The 12,813-nt window shown below is 41.8% G+C and overlaps 1 protein-coding gene across 4 annotated transcripts in view; it reads right to left on the reverse strand.

The window, feature by feature from the left end:
• Positions 1-7,304, reverse strand: part of MAK (male germ cell associated kinase) — a 67,755-nt gene extending 60,451 nt beyond the window's left edge. For 2 of the 4 annotated variants that reach the window (XM_077143626.1, XM_077143621.1), the window contains exon 1: positions 7,130-7,233. The gene's annotated coding sequence lies outside the window, so the exon portion shown is untranslated. Of the gene's footprint in view, positions 1-6,758; positions 6,892-7,129 lie in introns of those variants that run through there. The other 2 variants (XM_077143622.1, XM_077143625.1) reach the window with 2 other exon arrangements.
• Between the last annotated feature and the right edge of the window lie 5,509 nt (positions 7,305-12,813).

The following is a 12,813-nucleotide window of genomic DNA, read 5'->3' on the forward strand; positions in this document are numbered from 1 at the left end:
CTTTGTAAGTTCCCTTTAGAATACAAGAACCTAAATTAGGTGAGTTAAGTAGAAAGCAAACTGCTGTTTCATACGAAGAGAAGAGCGTTTTAAAAGAAATTTCATGTTCTGTTTAATATGCTATTTTATTTTACATCAAACTAAGAAAAGCTTAGGAAACCTTTTTCTAAGGAAATAAGAAATGTAAAACTATATTTACATATATGTGTGTATTTGAGAATGTATATGATTACCTTAGAGGAAGTTCAAGAAACAGAACCTTATCATTTTGGAGAGCTGTGTCTCACTGAATTGTAAAGAGCCTGGATTGGGAAAAGGAGACAGGTTCAAATCTCAGACCAAGCTCCGTCTCCCATGTCCTGGGCAAAACCTTTGACCTGATGAACATTTCAACTAACCCAACTGAGGGCATTCCGGCTCGAAAATTCCATTAGTCTATGAATGTATATTTTCCTCAACACTTTGAACACCACCCCTCTCCCCCCTCCCACATACCCTTGTACTCACACACAGAGTTTTGCAATTATTACAATACCAAAACAAACAAACAAAACACAGACGCACCCCCAGAAGTGTTCTCTGACAACTGGAAAGGAAAGTTTTCAGTTGCAACTTAATCAAGTTTGTACAATTTAATAAAATTGCATTTTCTTACCATTTCTCATTAGGACACTTTCTGCCCAGTGGCACACCAATGAGTGGCACTAAGACACCCAGGACCAGGTAAACGAGTGATGCATGTCACGCTGGGCTAGTGTCTCCAAATGCTCCCAAGTCCTCCAGTTTATGGGTGGCCACGGAGATAAATTTGACAGTGGGGAGCACCTCTCGCTTCTTCCTTAAGGGGCCACTCTTTCACACAATAATTATAGCACACCCAAGCACAAACCATTCACCTAAATTTCTGCTTACTTCCTTGTACAACAAAAATCCACAACACTTTTACGAAAGGAGCCTGATTATATGAAATGGGATAATCTTCCAGGTATTCCAAAAACGAATCACAGAACATCAAAGGGGTTATTAAGCTCAAAACTCTCATTTGATGACCACTTATTTCCTCTAAATTGTTGCTTGTATCTTTTTATTGGAAGTACAGTAATATGGCATGCACCTTTAAGCGAATAACTGAATAAGCATAGTATACCCAGTTCTTCTCTGTCTTTGGGCATGCCCTGCTGGCGGCATGGGATATGCGGCACCCCCCTGTGGTAGAAAGGTGTGCTCACAGGCATGCCTCCCCGCTTGGCCATGAGACTTGCCCTGGCCAATGGAAGGTGAGCAGATGTGCCAGAAGCCACAGCTTTGAGCTCTCTTTTTGCGGACTAGGAACACCAGCACTGCCAACTGCAGCCAAAAACGTTACGGGAGTGAGAAACAGAGCCTCGTGGTTGCAGGGTCATTTATACTGAAGCAAAGGCCAACACTAAATAAGAGCAAGGGTCCTAAGTGCCTTTTCCTTTCTTAACTGTAAAATTAAGTTTTACAGTTAACTGTAAAATGGTTCATAATTGAGAAAGAGGCTACTGCAACCAATAGCTTACAGGTGCTCTCCTACATGGAGAGGAGACCGCAGTTGATACTGACTTATGCTGCCTAACCATGAGATGATAACACAGGTTGAGAATACAGCGACTGGTCATGTACTATGAAAATAATGCCAAGCCTCGGTCACCTTTAAAACAGCAGACTCGCTCCCTGTCATTTCCAATTTTTCAATCATTACAGTCCATAGCATGTGATAATTTTCCAGAGCTCTCTCATGTAAGTCTCCCCCAAATTCTGTGATTTATTCAAGACAAATGACAAGTCCAGAAATGTTATGTGACATTCCCAAAGTTACAGTGGCGGTTGTCACAAGACCTAATTCAAGAACTGATTCAAGGCGAGTTCCGCTGGTATCCATGAGTCTTTACTGACTTAAGAATCAGAGGGGATGCTCTCTTTGGGCAGTAAAGACAGTAAATGTGTTCACCAAAGCCAAGAGCGACAGAAACATAACACCCGTAAGAGAAGACACCATGTTTCCTATGCAGCACTGTGATCAGAAATTATAATTTTGGAAAGCAATCCGCTAATGCTTGTAACAACATGGATATACACTTCTATTTTGAATTTCTTCCATTTAACAGAAATTGATTAAAGTTGATCTTAAATGCAAATAAGAATTAATGATTTGCTCGTTATTGCTTGTGAGCTAGCATCAGCACTGATGTTGGCACAGCTTAAGCCATAGAGTTGTGATGTTTCTTTTTGCTTTTGTTTTGCTTTATTGTATAGGCCTTTTAATTTTGCCTTTTAAATTTTTTATTTGGAAATAATTTAAAGTGTATAGGTAAGCTGCAGAAAACAACAGTACAAAGAGAACACACAAAGAACTCAGATGTACCTATTGTTAATGTTTTGCCCCATTTTCTTTTATCATTTGTGTACTTTCTTTATATCCACATACATATGAAATTTTCTTTTCCTGAACCATGTAAGGTTAAGTTACACACATCATGGCCCTTTACCTCCATTTAATATGAAAACAACACTTTAAGGCACACTTCACATTCTAATTTGGTCAGCTCACTCAGTCATATCCTTTATAACTTTTTCCCCTCCAGTACCAGATCCAGGTATTACATTTTTGTTGTCATGTGGTTATAGGGTTTTCAACTGCATGACCAGCCACAAACTTAAAGTAACACATAAAATAATACCAAGCTTATGTGTACAGTGACTGGAGATGATTTTTCATTATCATGTTAGTGACAGAGAAACTTATTTTTAAATGTTGACTGTATGAGAGGTAAATACATTTTAAAAGTGGATTGCTTTATATTATCTCTTTGAATCTCAAAAAGAATGAAATTTCTAATGGGAAAAAAAAAGTGGCACATCTAGATTCAAATTCAGTTTCTCTTTGATCTTAAGTTCAGTGTTCCTTCAGAGAGGACACTGAAGAGTGATTTTGCAAGCTGTCCTTTGGGCAATGTCCTCGTCAAATTTAAACCCGTTCCCCTTCCTAACTAATTTTCCAGTTTGTGTCACACCACCAGGAGTGGCCACTATCTTAGCAGGACGGAACCGTGATATTTATTAATCGTTCAGATAGGAGTGGTATTGACATACAGAACTTGTACAAGCCCATTTCCCTCATGTGAAACTCCTGGATATGGTTTGGAATTCAGAAATGTTCATATTCATAAAAGCAATATGATGCCTATACCATATATTATGCTACATTCCCAAGCAATATTTTAATATATCTGCAGAAAACTACGTAACAAGTAAAATAAATGGAGACTATAAATGGCCTCATGTCATTTGGTTTTGTTGCCAAGAGCTTCAAAAAAAATAGAACTTTCTTTTCCAGAGCTTTTGAATTACAGAAGGGCAGATAAGGGATTGTGGGCCTGTTATAGTAGAAGGATACAGGCAGACTTAAAGGTCTGAAACCTTAGAGGGCTTCAGTACTCAAAGGATAACCAAATAAAGCATGGATTTAGTTTTACAACAAAGTTCAATAGTTTCCTCCAATTGTTTTATTTTAGTTTTTGCATTTCAATCAGCTGTTTCTCACTGCATACTTATTCATTGTTCTTTTTTGATTTTTAAAATCTCTATCGTTGTTAGGAGGTTTTAAATTTATTTGGGTTTTTTGTTTGTTTGTTTGTTTCTGCACGGGCAGGCATCGGGAATTGAACCTGGATCTCTGGCATGGCAGGTGAGAACTCTGCCTGCTGAACCACCCTGGCCCACCCTCTGATAGGAGGTTTTATGTTTGGTTGAAGACAGTAACAAAATGCTTGGCACCATTAAAATAAACATAGCTTATCTCAAAATGCCTTTTGTAATTTGATGCTTTATTCAAAAATTATTTCCCTCTTGCTGTAGCATCGTCTCATTCCCACAAAATAAAATCATAGAAATTGCTGGCCTATCATATGCAGAAATTTAGGATCAACAAGGATATGCTGGATCAACGCAGCTAAAGGAAACACCTGTTTCTAAATCAGGTGGATTCTGCCTGCCAGCCTATACTGCCCACTGACCTCCACTTTGGGATTCCTAATGCAACTCCTCACCCTAAAACTCCAAGCACTACTTACTAACTGGAAAGTGCAAAAGGTAATGCTTCCTACCCCAAGACTGAACCTTGGGGCCACAGCTGGGTCTAGATCTAGCTATGCTGGAAGGACACTGAAAAATTAATAGAGAAGCCAGAAACAATGAAGGGAAAGAAAGCGTGAGACCTTAGGACCTGCCACTTACGGGAGAAGGGAGCATAGCTGGACCTTCCCTCATGAAAATTACCAAATTAAGAAATTTAATGGGATAACAGCAGCATCTTTTTTTTTTTTAAGCCAAATTATTTTCATGTTGACACCTCATCTAGGACAACAAGCACTGAGGGCCTGCTAAGTAATGGAGGCGATTCTGGAAAAGGACATATTGCCTGAGAAGGGAATGAATGAGAGAGCTGCTCCCACTAACATGGGGGTGGGGAGAAGAGGTGGGAACAGAAATTCAGAGGCAAGACTGCCAGAAGTCCTCGTCAACATTTTAACCCCACATTGGCTCAACAACCTGCAAAAGTGATGGAGCTAATTTTCTCTTCCTCTTCCATAATATTAAGGCCATCCCACCAGCCCAGGCTGGGAAGGGTGGCCCTCCCGGTACCAGCACCTTTGGCACCAACGGGGCATGCAGCAGGCGGTGACTTTGTGCACTGGCCTGGAAGCCCCGGCAGTGTTTGGAGTAGGCTGTTGGGGAAACTGCATTCTAAGTCTAAGGAACCGTCTTCCAAATAAACACCAATCTTGTTTAAACTGAGGATGGCTATAGGATAGGGTGTACCTTCGCTTGGGGAAGAATAAACAAAGGGCGTGGCTATTTCCCCGCTTCCTTCTGTTGGAGGGATGGAGTGGAGGAGATTATGGGTATGACAGAAAATTTTTTTTAAAGTTCAGATTTGTGGCCCTGTAAGAATCTGTCCCATTTGAGCTCCACCAGTTCGCCTGAAGTGAAATGCATTTAAGTACTCTGTGCTAAGCAAAAACTTTGGAAAGGCCTATTTTGAGCCAGATTAATTACAAAATAAGACTCTCTCTAGAAGCTGACCATTTCCACCGTCCCCTCTATCCTCCTGAAAACACAGAGGCAATGGCCTCATGTATAAAAGCGCAGATACAAAGATGAAGGTGTCATTTTTATTATTCCCATTTCCCCATTCACTGATAGCACATAAACAGCTACTTCTATCTGAGTAGCATAGCATGGTCCCGAACCGATTCATATTAGTCAAAACCACAATATGTAATTTAAGAAAATACAGGCTTTCTATGGTCCCTCGTTCATGAACAACAATAATATTTTTCAATAAGTTATATATATTCCTCTCTGTTGATCTATGGAAAGCTAATTCTGCAAATAGGGATGTAGTAACAATTTCTTGCATACATGAATATATAAAAATCATATAAAAATATATACTATCTCATTTCTAAAAAAATATATATAAAAACATACATATGTATCTAGCTTTCTATCTATATATACAACAAACAAATGTAATATGCTATGAATGTCAATTAATTTAATAGAACTGATAGGAATTCTGCTGGAGTTTTTTTTTTTTTACAATCAAGCTACAATATTTATTGACTCTTCTACGAGGTAAACAAACCTTACATTCTGATTTAAATAAAAGACATTTATTTAGAGGTTCGATTACTGATCTATGTTAAATCAATACCCTTATAATTTTTCTCCCATTCTGGTTCTTACTTTTACCTAAGTGCACAATTACTGTTTCTCTAAGTGCATAATTATGGTAAACTTAAGCTTTCTTCTCAACAGCTTCTGTCAGCTAATAAGGGATTCATACGGGATTAAAGAAGATTAACATAGAGGGCAAATGAAGGGTAAAATAAGCAGCTGACAGTCACTGAAGAGGTAACGTTTTAGATGTCCTCAACTTGTCTTTATAGAACACACTGTAATGATATCACTCCAAAACTGGCATTAATGTAAAAAAAAGAAAGAAAAAGAAAAGGTAATTGATGTTTTAAAAATCGCTAAGTTTAAAAAACAAAACGGAAAAAAAATCAAAATAATGAGGAAGAAACGGTCCTGTCTTCAAAAAAGACGAAAAGGTACAGTGCTCTGTGCCAATGTTTACAAATCATTTAAAAACAAAACAAAACCACCCCAGAAGAGTTCAAACATCCCTGCCCAAGGCCAGCTTTGTGTAGTAAAAGCAGTAAACTGTTCCTTTTCAGAGGAAGAACGGTTCTCCCTTGGAGGGTGGGGGAAGATAAAGGGAGCTCAAAAGCCTGGAATGTGACTTTTTGCCCACACCACTGTTTCGCCTTAATAGGTTGTTTTTTCTGATCTTACTTTCTGCTCAAAATCAGTCGGAGAACTTTTGGTTCCTTCGATGAAAATTTCGTTATCATTAGAATAAGTGCTGCTCATTCTAAAAAAGTGTCTAAACACAATCAGAATCTCTTTCCTTTTAGAATTGAGAGTCCTGGCCACTAAAGCTCAATTGTATGTTACCCCACTCCGTCAAAACTCTATGTTTGGCCCTGTCCGCAAATTAAAACGTCTAATCTGCAGTAAAGAAAGTTTTCGTTTTCATGGATGGTCTGATCCTTTCCCACAAATCAGGGCCGTTAAAAGACTCGCGGGGCGGGGGGTGGCGGGTTTATGGAGAAGGGGTCGCTTGCAGTCCCCTGGCGCCCCCTGCGCGGGGATCCCGCGTTTACCTGCGTGTCATTTGGGGTGCTAGATCGCGGACGGCATGTGGACCCAGGTTTATCTTTCTCCCTCTCCCTTTCTGTTCTTCGACTCTTCTGAACTCAACTCCACCGTCTTCCGGGACCCGATCCCGCCCCGCCCTCCTCCAGGGAGAACCGTCCCCTCCAGTCCAGCCGGGTGGGGGGATTGGGTCGGGATCGCTCCGATCACGGAAAGCCCCCTCCGACCCCCCACCCCGCCCCCCGGCGCCGACCCCGCAGTCTAGGAGAGAAGGGAACCGTCCCGGGGGCCTCGGGGAGCCCCGGTCAGCCGGCAGGAGCGCCCCCTTCCCAGGCGCCCCGCCCCCTCCAGGACCCTCCTCCCTCCGTCCCTCCCCTACCGGCGTCCGGGCCCGGGTTCTCGGCGGAGGTTGGCGGGGGCCAGGCCGGGCCGGCCTCGCAGGACTGGACTACCTGCCCGCGCCCGCCGCTTACCTCGTTCGCTCCCTGGTGAAGCTCTGGCGTCCTGTGTTTCATCTCCTAGGCAACCGCCGGGCGCGCTCTGGCCCTACTGGGAAGGGGGCGGGACCATGCCGGGGAAGCCACGCCCAGGACCGCCTCCCGGGGGCGGGGCTTAACAGGAGACCCCTGTTGAACTAGTTTTCTGGGCCCTTCGGATTTGAGGTTCGGGAGAGTCTTGGCTAGTTTTTCAGTTCTTTGTCGCAGCTGGTTTGTTTGCCCCGTTTGGTCTTTTCGTTTGTTCGCTTTCCGTCCGATTCATTCTATAAAGTCTTGATTAGTAAAAGCTGGTTCCCAGATTGGACAGAAGCGGAAGAAAAAGGCATATGTTTGCCGCGACTTCTATTTTCACATACTGCCTGGGGACAGACTGCTCTTCTTGGTCAATCCCTCAAGTATGGGTATAGAGGACAGGAGGGGAAATTAGCTTCTGACAGGGGAAAATAACTCCTGAAGTAAGCAAAAAAGAAGGGGATTGGTGTGGAGGCTGGAGGTAACTCTGGGGCCAGTTGGGGTTTTAGAGTATACAGCTGCGAAAGCAGTGCCAGTGGCATCATTCCTGCCTTTTTGTTGTTATTTTCAGAGGAGCAAAAGGGAAAAATAAAGTTTCTTAGATCTCATTGAGCACCTACTACATGCCAGGCTCTGTTCTTGGTATGGGGTGGGGATGGGGCGGGGAATTGCAACACTGTCTTTCTGAGGATGGACATTTAAACCAAGACCTGAGGGAAGGAAGGAACCAGCCACGTAAAGTCCAGGGCCAGGGATACCACACAGGAAAGGGAACAGTAGGCGTGTGTACCAGAGGGGGGAAACAGGACCGGATGAGATGGGCAGAGTAGTCAGGGCCCAGGAGTTCAGATTTTATTCTATGTGTATGGGAAATCTTTGCAGGGAATTAAGCAGGAAATGATGTGAGCAGAATTACATTTTTAAAAACTCCACCCCAGACTGCCACCATCCTCATCCAAGCAACTTCAGCTCTCACCTGGATAATTGTGACTGCCACCATCCTCATCCAAGCAACTTCAGCTCTCACCTGGATAATTGTGACTGCCTATTAACTGGTCATCTGCTTCCATTCTGTCTTCTGTTTTAGTTCCTTAGGCTATTTAAAGCAAATACCATGAAATGGTTCAGCCTAAGGAATGGGAGTTTACTTACTTATGATTAGAATCAGAGGAAATGTCAAGCCATCAACAAGATTTTTAATAAACTTAGTTTGGGAATAATTTTATATTTACAGAAAAGTTGCAAAGAGATCACAGACCCTACACCCAGCTTCCCCTACTATTAGCATCTTATATTACTATAGGATATTTGGGACAACTAAGGAACCAATACTGATACATTATGTTCATTAGGGTCCATACTTTAATCATATTTCCTTAGTTTTCCTCAGTTTTCTCTAATGTCCTTTTATCCAGACTCCCATCCAGGTAGCACTTTACATTTAGTCATCGTGTCTTCTCCGACTCCTTTTGGCTGTGACAGTTCCTTAGTTTCCTTTTTTTGATGACTGTGTTAGTTTGCCAAGTTGCTGGAATGCGATATACCAGAGATGGATTAGCTTTTAATAAAAGGGGATTTATTTAGTTAAAAACATAGTTCTTCTGAGGAAAGGAGGCTACCTTTCTTCTGTGGTTCTCCCTTACACAGGAAGGCACAGGTTGATCTCTGCTGGCCTTCTCTCCCAGCTTCTGGGTTCCAACAGCTTCCCCAGGGTAATTCCTTTCTGCAGCTCCAAACGTCTGGGCTGAGCTGAAAGTGCTGAGCTGAAAGAGCTGAGGTGGGCTGAGCTGTGTTGCGCTCGCTGCTGACCTCTTCTTTTAAGCCTCCAGCTAATTAAATTAAATATCACTCATTGCCCAAGGCACTCCCCTTAGCTGACTGCAGATGTAGTCAGCCATAGATGAATCCCACATGCTAATGATTGAAGTTCACACAACAGAACAACGGGGCATCAACACCTGGCCAAATTAACACCTGAACCTAATTACCACAATGACCTTGAACATTTTGAGGAGAATCCATCAGGTGTTTTGTAGAATGTCCCTCAGTTGGGTTTGTCTGGTGTTTTTCTTAGGGTTAGACTGTGGTTATGGTTTCAGGGGAGGAAATCCACTGAGGTAAAGTGCCATTCTCATCTCATCAAACCAAGATACATGCATCAATAGGAGTTATCGCTGTGGATGGTGGCCTTGACCACCTGGCTGAGGTAGTGTTTGTCAGGTTTCTCCTCTGTAAAGTTAATTGTCCTCCTCGCCCTATTTTGTGCACTTTAGAAGGCTGCGCTCTGTGCAGATGCCACTTAAGGAGTGGGGAGTGAAGCACTACCTCTTTGAGGACAGAGTTTCTACGTAAACTATCTGAAATTCTACATGGGCCATGTGGTGGTTTGAAGCTATATATACCCCAGAAAAACAAGTTCTTAAAACTAGTCCATTCCTGTGGGTGTGGACCTGCTGTAAGTTGGGCCTTTTGATGAGGCTACTTTAGTTAAGGTGTGGTTGGCGAAACTCAGAGAGAGAGAGAGAAAGCCATAGGAAGCAAAAAGCTGAAATTCAAGCACAGAGGCCAGGAAAGGTTGCCATGTACACTGCCATGTGACCTAGAAGCCAAAGACCAAGGATCAACAGCAGCCAGTCCCAGAATGCCAGTCTTTTGGGAAGAAGGCATCACCTTGTTGACACCTTGATTTTGACTTTCTTTTAGCCTCAAAACTGTGAGCAAATAAATTCCCATTGTTTAAACCGACCCATGGCATGGTATTTGCTTGCACAGCCCAGGAAACTGAAACAAGAGATTTTTCTCTTTGCTCCCCTTTTATTGAGCCATTTACTTATTCATTTCAGTGGACTCATGGATATTTGTTTTATACTTTGGTTCATAATCTAATTCTACTGTATTTTGTTGCTCAAAATATTCCAGCTTTGAGAGTTCTTTCAGACCATTCCTAGGTCACTTTGACATACCCCATCATTGTGGGTTTGTTTTTTTTAGCATTTTCTTGCTTTCTAGCACTATAAGATGCCCCTGGCTTGTCTTCTATATTCACTGTCCTCGCCTTAGATTCAGGCGTATCTCTGAGGAGACCTGCCAGTTGTTTCTAAATAGCTGATTTTGTCGTCCTCCTCCTCTTTCTTGTTTTTTGTTGCTTTGGTTGGTTGTGGTTTGCTGTCTTTGTGAACATGCGACACAGTGAGATCTCTTTTAAGCAGGAGTATCTACTTTCTTCAAAAATATGATTATTTGGTATTGGGAAATATGGAGTAACAGGGCATTATAACAGATGCATGCAACTAAGGTAAGATTAAGGAGGATTCCATACCAGGAAAAACATCTTTCTCCTGCATTGTTTTTCTCATCCCTTCCAAAGGAAAAATTTGTAGCACATCTCCAGAAATGGTGCATGAACTTTTTAAAAAAAAATTTTTTAAACACAAATATTCTTAAGGTGCATGAACTTTTAAGGTGTATGATTGTATTCTAGCCTTAAAGCTTGAGTTCTGTTTTCTTTCCCTACCTATCTTCTCCTTTTATACAATTTCTTCAACTGTTCATGTGATTTGACTGCATGTGTTTGTGTTTCCAGAGTTTAAAAAAAAAGTGAATGTTAATAAATCACTATAGCTTAAATGAGGGCATGGTGTGTTAGTTAGATTCAGTTGTCAACTTGGCCAGTTTTGTTGCTGCGGACATAAGCCAATGTTAGTGAACCTCATCTGTTGCTAATTACATCTGCAGTCGGCTAGGAGGCGTGTCTGTTGCAATAAGTGACATTTGACTTAATTGGCTGGTGCTTAAATGAGAGATCGCAAGGTAGCACAGCTAAGCAGCTCGGCATTCCTCATCTCAGCACTAGCAGCTCAGCCCAGGCCTTTGGAGATGCAGAAAGAAGTCACCCCGGGGAAAGTTGTTGGAACCCAGGGGCCTGGAGAGAAGACCAGCGAGACCATCCTGTGCCTCCCACGTAAGAAAGAACCTCAGTGGAAAGTTAGCTGCCTTTCCTCTGAAGAACTAACAAAATCAATCCCCTTTTATTAAAAGCCAATCCATCTCTGGTGTGTTGCATTCCGGCAGCTAGCAAACCAGAACACATGGTTATCTTAGATGTTATCTTAGATGCCATACCAGATTTAGTCCCTCCCATTCAACAAATGTTTTTATTTCCTGTGTCCCTCCACAGGCCACAGAAAATACATTCTGAGTATTCTCTGGGCACAGGAACTGTGAGATCCTCGTGGAAAGTCCATTTGCCACAGTCTTGTGTAAAAAAACAAAATACTAGAGTTTATCCTCACCCACATTTTATTTGTATTGTCTTGGAATTTGGGGGAAGTTCAGATAGCCAAGCAAAAATTTTAAATCCCCCAATTTTCTTTTGAAATCATCCCTTCTGTTTAATTTTATTTTGTTTCTAACTTACATTTTGAAATATTCCAAGCCTACAGAAAAGTTGCAAGAATAGCGTACTGAACACTCATATACCCTGCACCTGGATTTCGACACATTTGCTTTCTCTCTCTGCATCTATTATTATTACTATTGTTTGTAGCCACTGTTGTTTTTAATCTTATTCTTGCTGAACCATTTCATGGTTAGTTGCAGGCACAGTCACCGTTCACTCCTAAGAACAAGGATGTTCTTTTACAATAACCAGAATATGATCATCAAATTCTGGGAGTTTAGCACTGATAAAATACTATCATCTAATATTCAGCCCAGATCCAAACCCTGCCAGTTGTTCTCATACCATCCATGGTAGCATTTTTCCCCCAATCCAGAGACTAAGCCAGGTCACATATCCTTTTCAATGTGATGTCTCTTTAATCTCAAAAGTGGAGCAGTTCCTAAGCTTGTCTTGTCCTTCCCGACCTTGACATTTTTGGAAAAGTACAGACCACTTGTTTTGTAACACGTCTTTCAGGCTGACCTGTCCTATTGTGTCCCCCTGATCTGATTCAAGTTTGGCACTGTGGCGGGAATATCGCCTCTGAAAAGCGATATGCTGTGTGCCTCTCAAGGCATCCTATCAGGAGGCACGTGCTGTCAGTTTGCCCCATTGCTGGGGATGTCAACTTTGATCAAGGTGTCAGCACGGCCATGTTTTCTCCCAAAGTCTGCAGCAGTGTCCTGGTGTTGTCTTGCCAAAATCCTTTAGGTTCCTTGATTTGCATCTCTGCCTTCTATCAGATGATGATCTGTCACTCCTTGTGTCTGCTCTTCTGTTTTCCGCTGACTTCTGGATTCTAGCTCTTCTGGCTGCATCTGAATTTCCTCTCTTAATAAGACCTCCATTCCTATGGATTAAGACCTGCCTTCATTCAGTTTGACCACACCTAAATAAGATTTTAGAAGGTCCTATTCACAAATGAGTCTGCACCTTAAAATTAATAATTGATAAGCTTCAAAGATCCTTATTGCAAATAAATTCACACTCATAGGACCTCAGATTAAGTTAAGAACATGCTTTTATTAGGAGACAAATTCAATTTATTTCTCTCTCTATATATATATTTTGTGCATTATCTCTATTTGTCTATCTATAAAGAATGATGTCTTC

The sequence above is a fragment of the Tamandua tetradactyla genome, chromosome 25 (genome assembly GCF_023851605.1).
Source record: "Tamandua tetradactyla isolate mTamTet1 chromosome 25, mTamTet1.pri, whole genome shotgun sequence".
In the NCBI taxonomy this organism is placed as follows: Eukaryota; Metazoa; Chordata; class Mammalia; order Pilosa; family Myrmecophagidae; genus Tamandua; species Tamandua tetradactyla.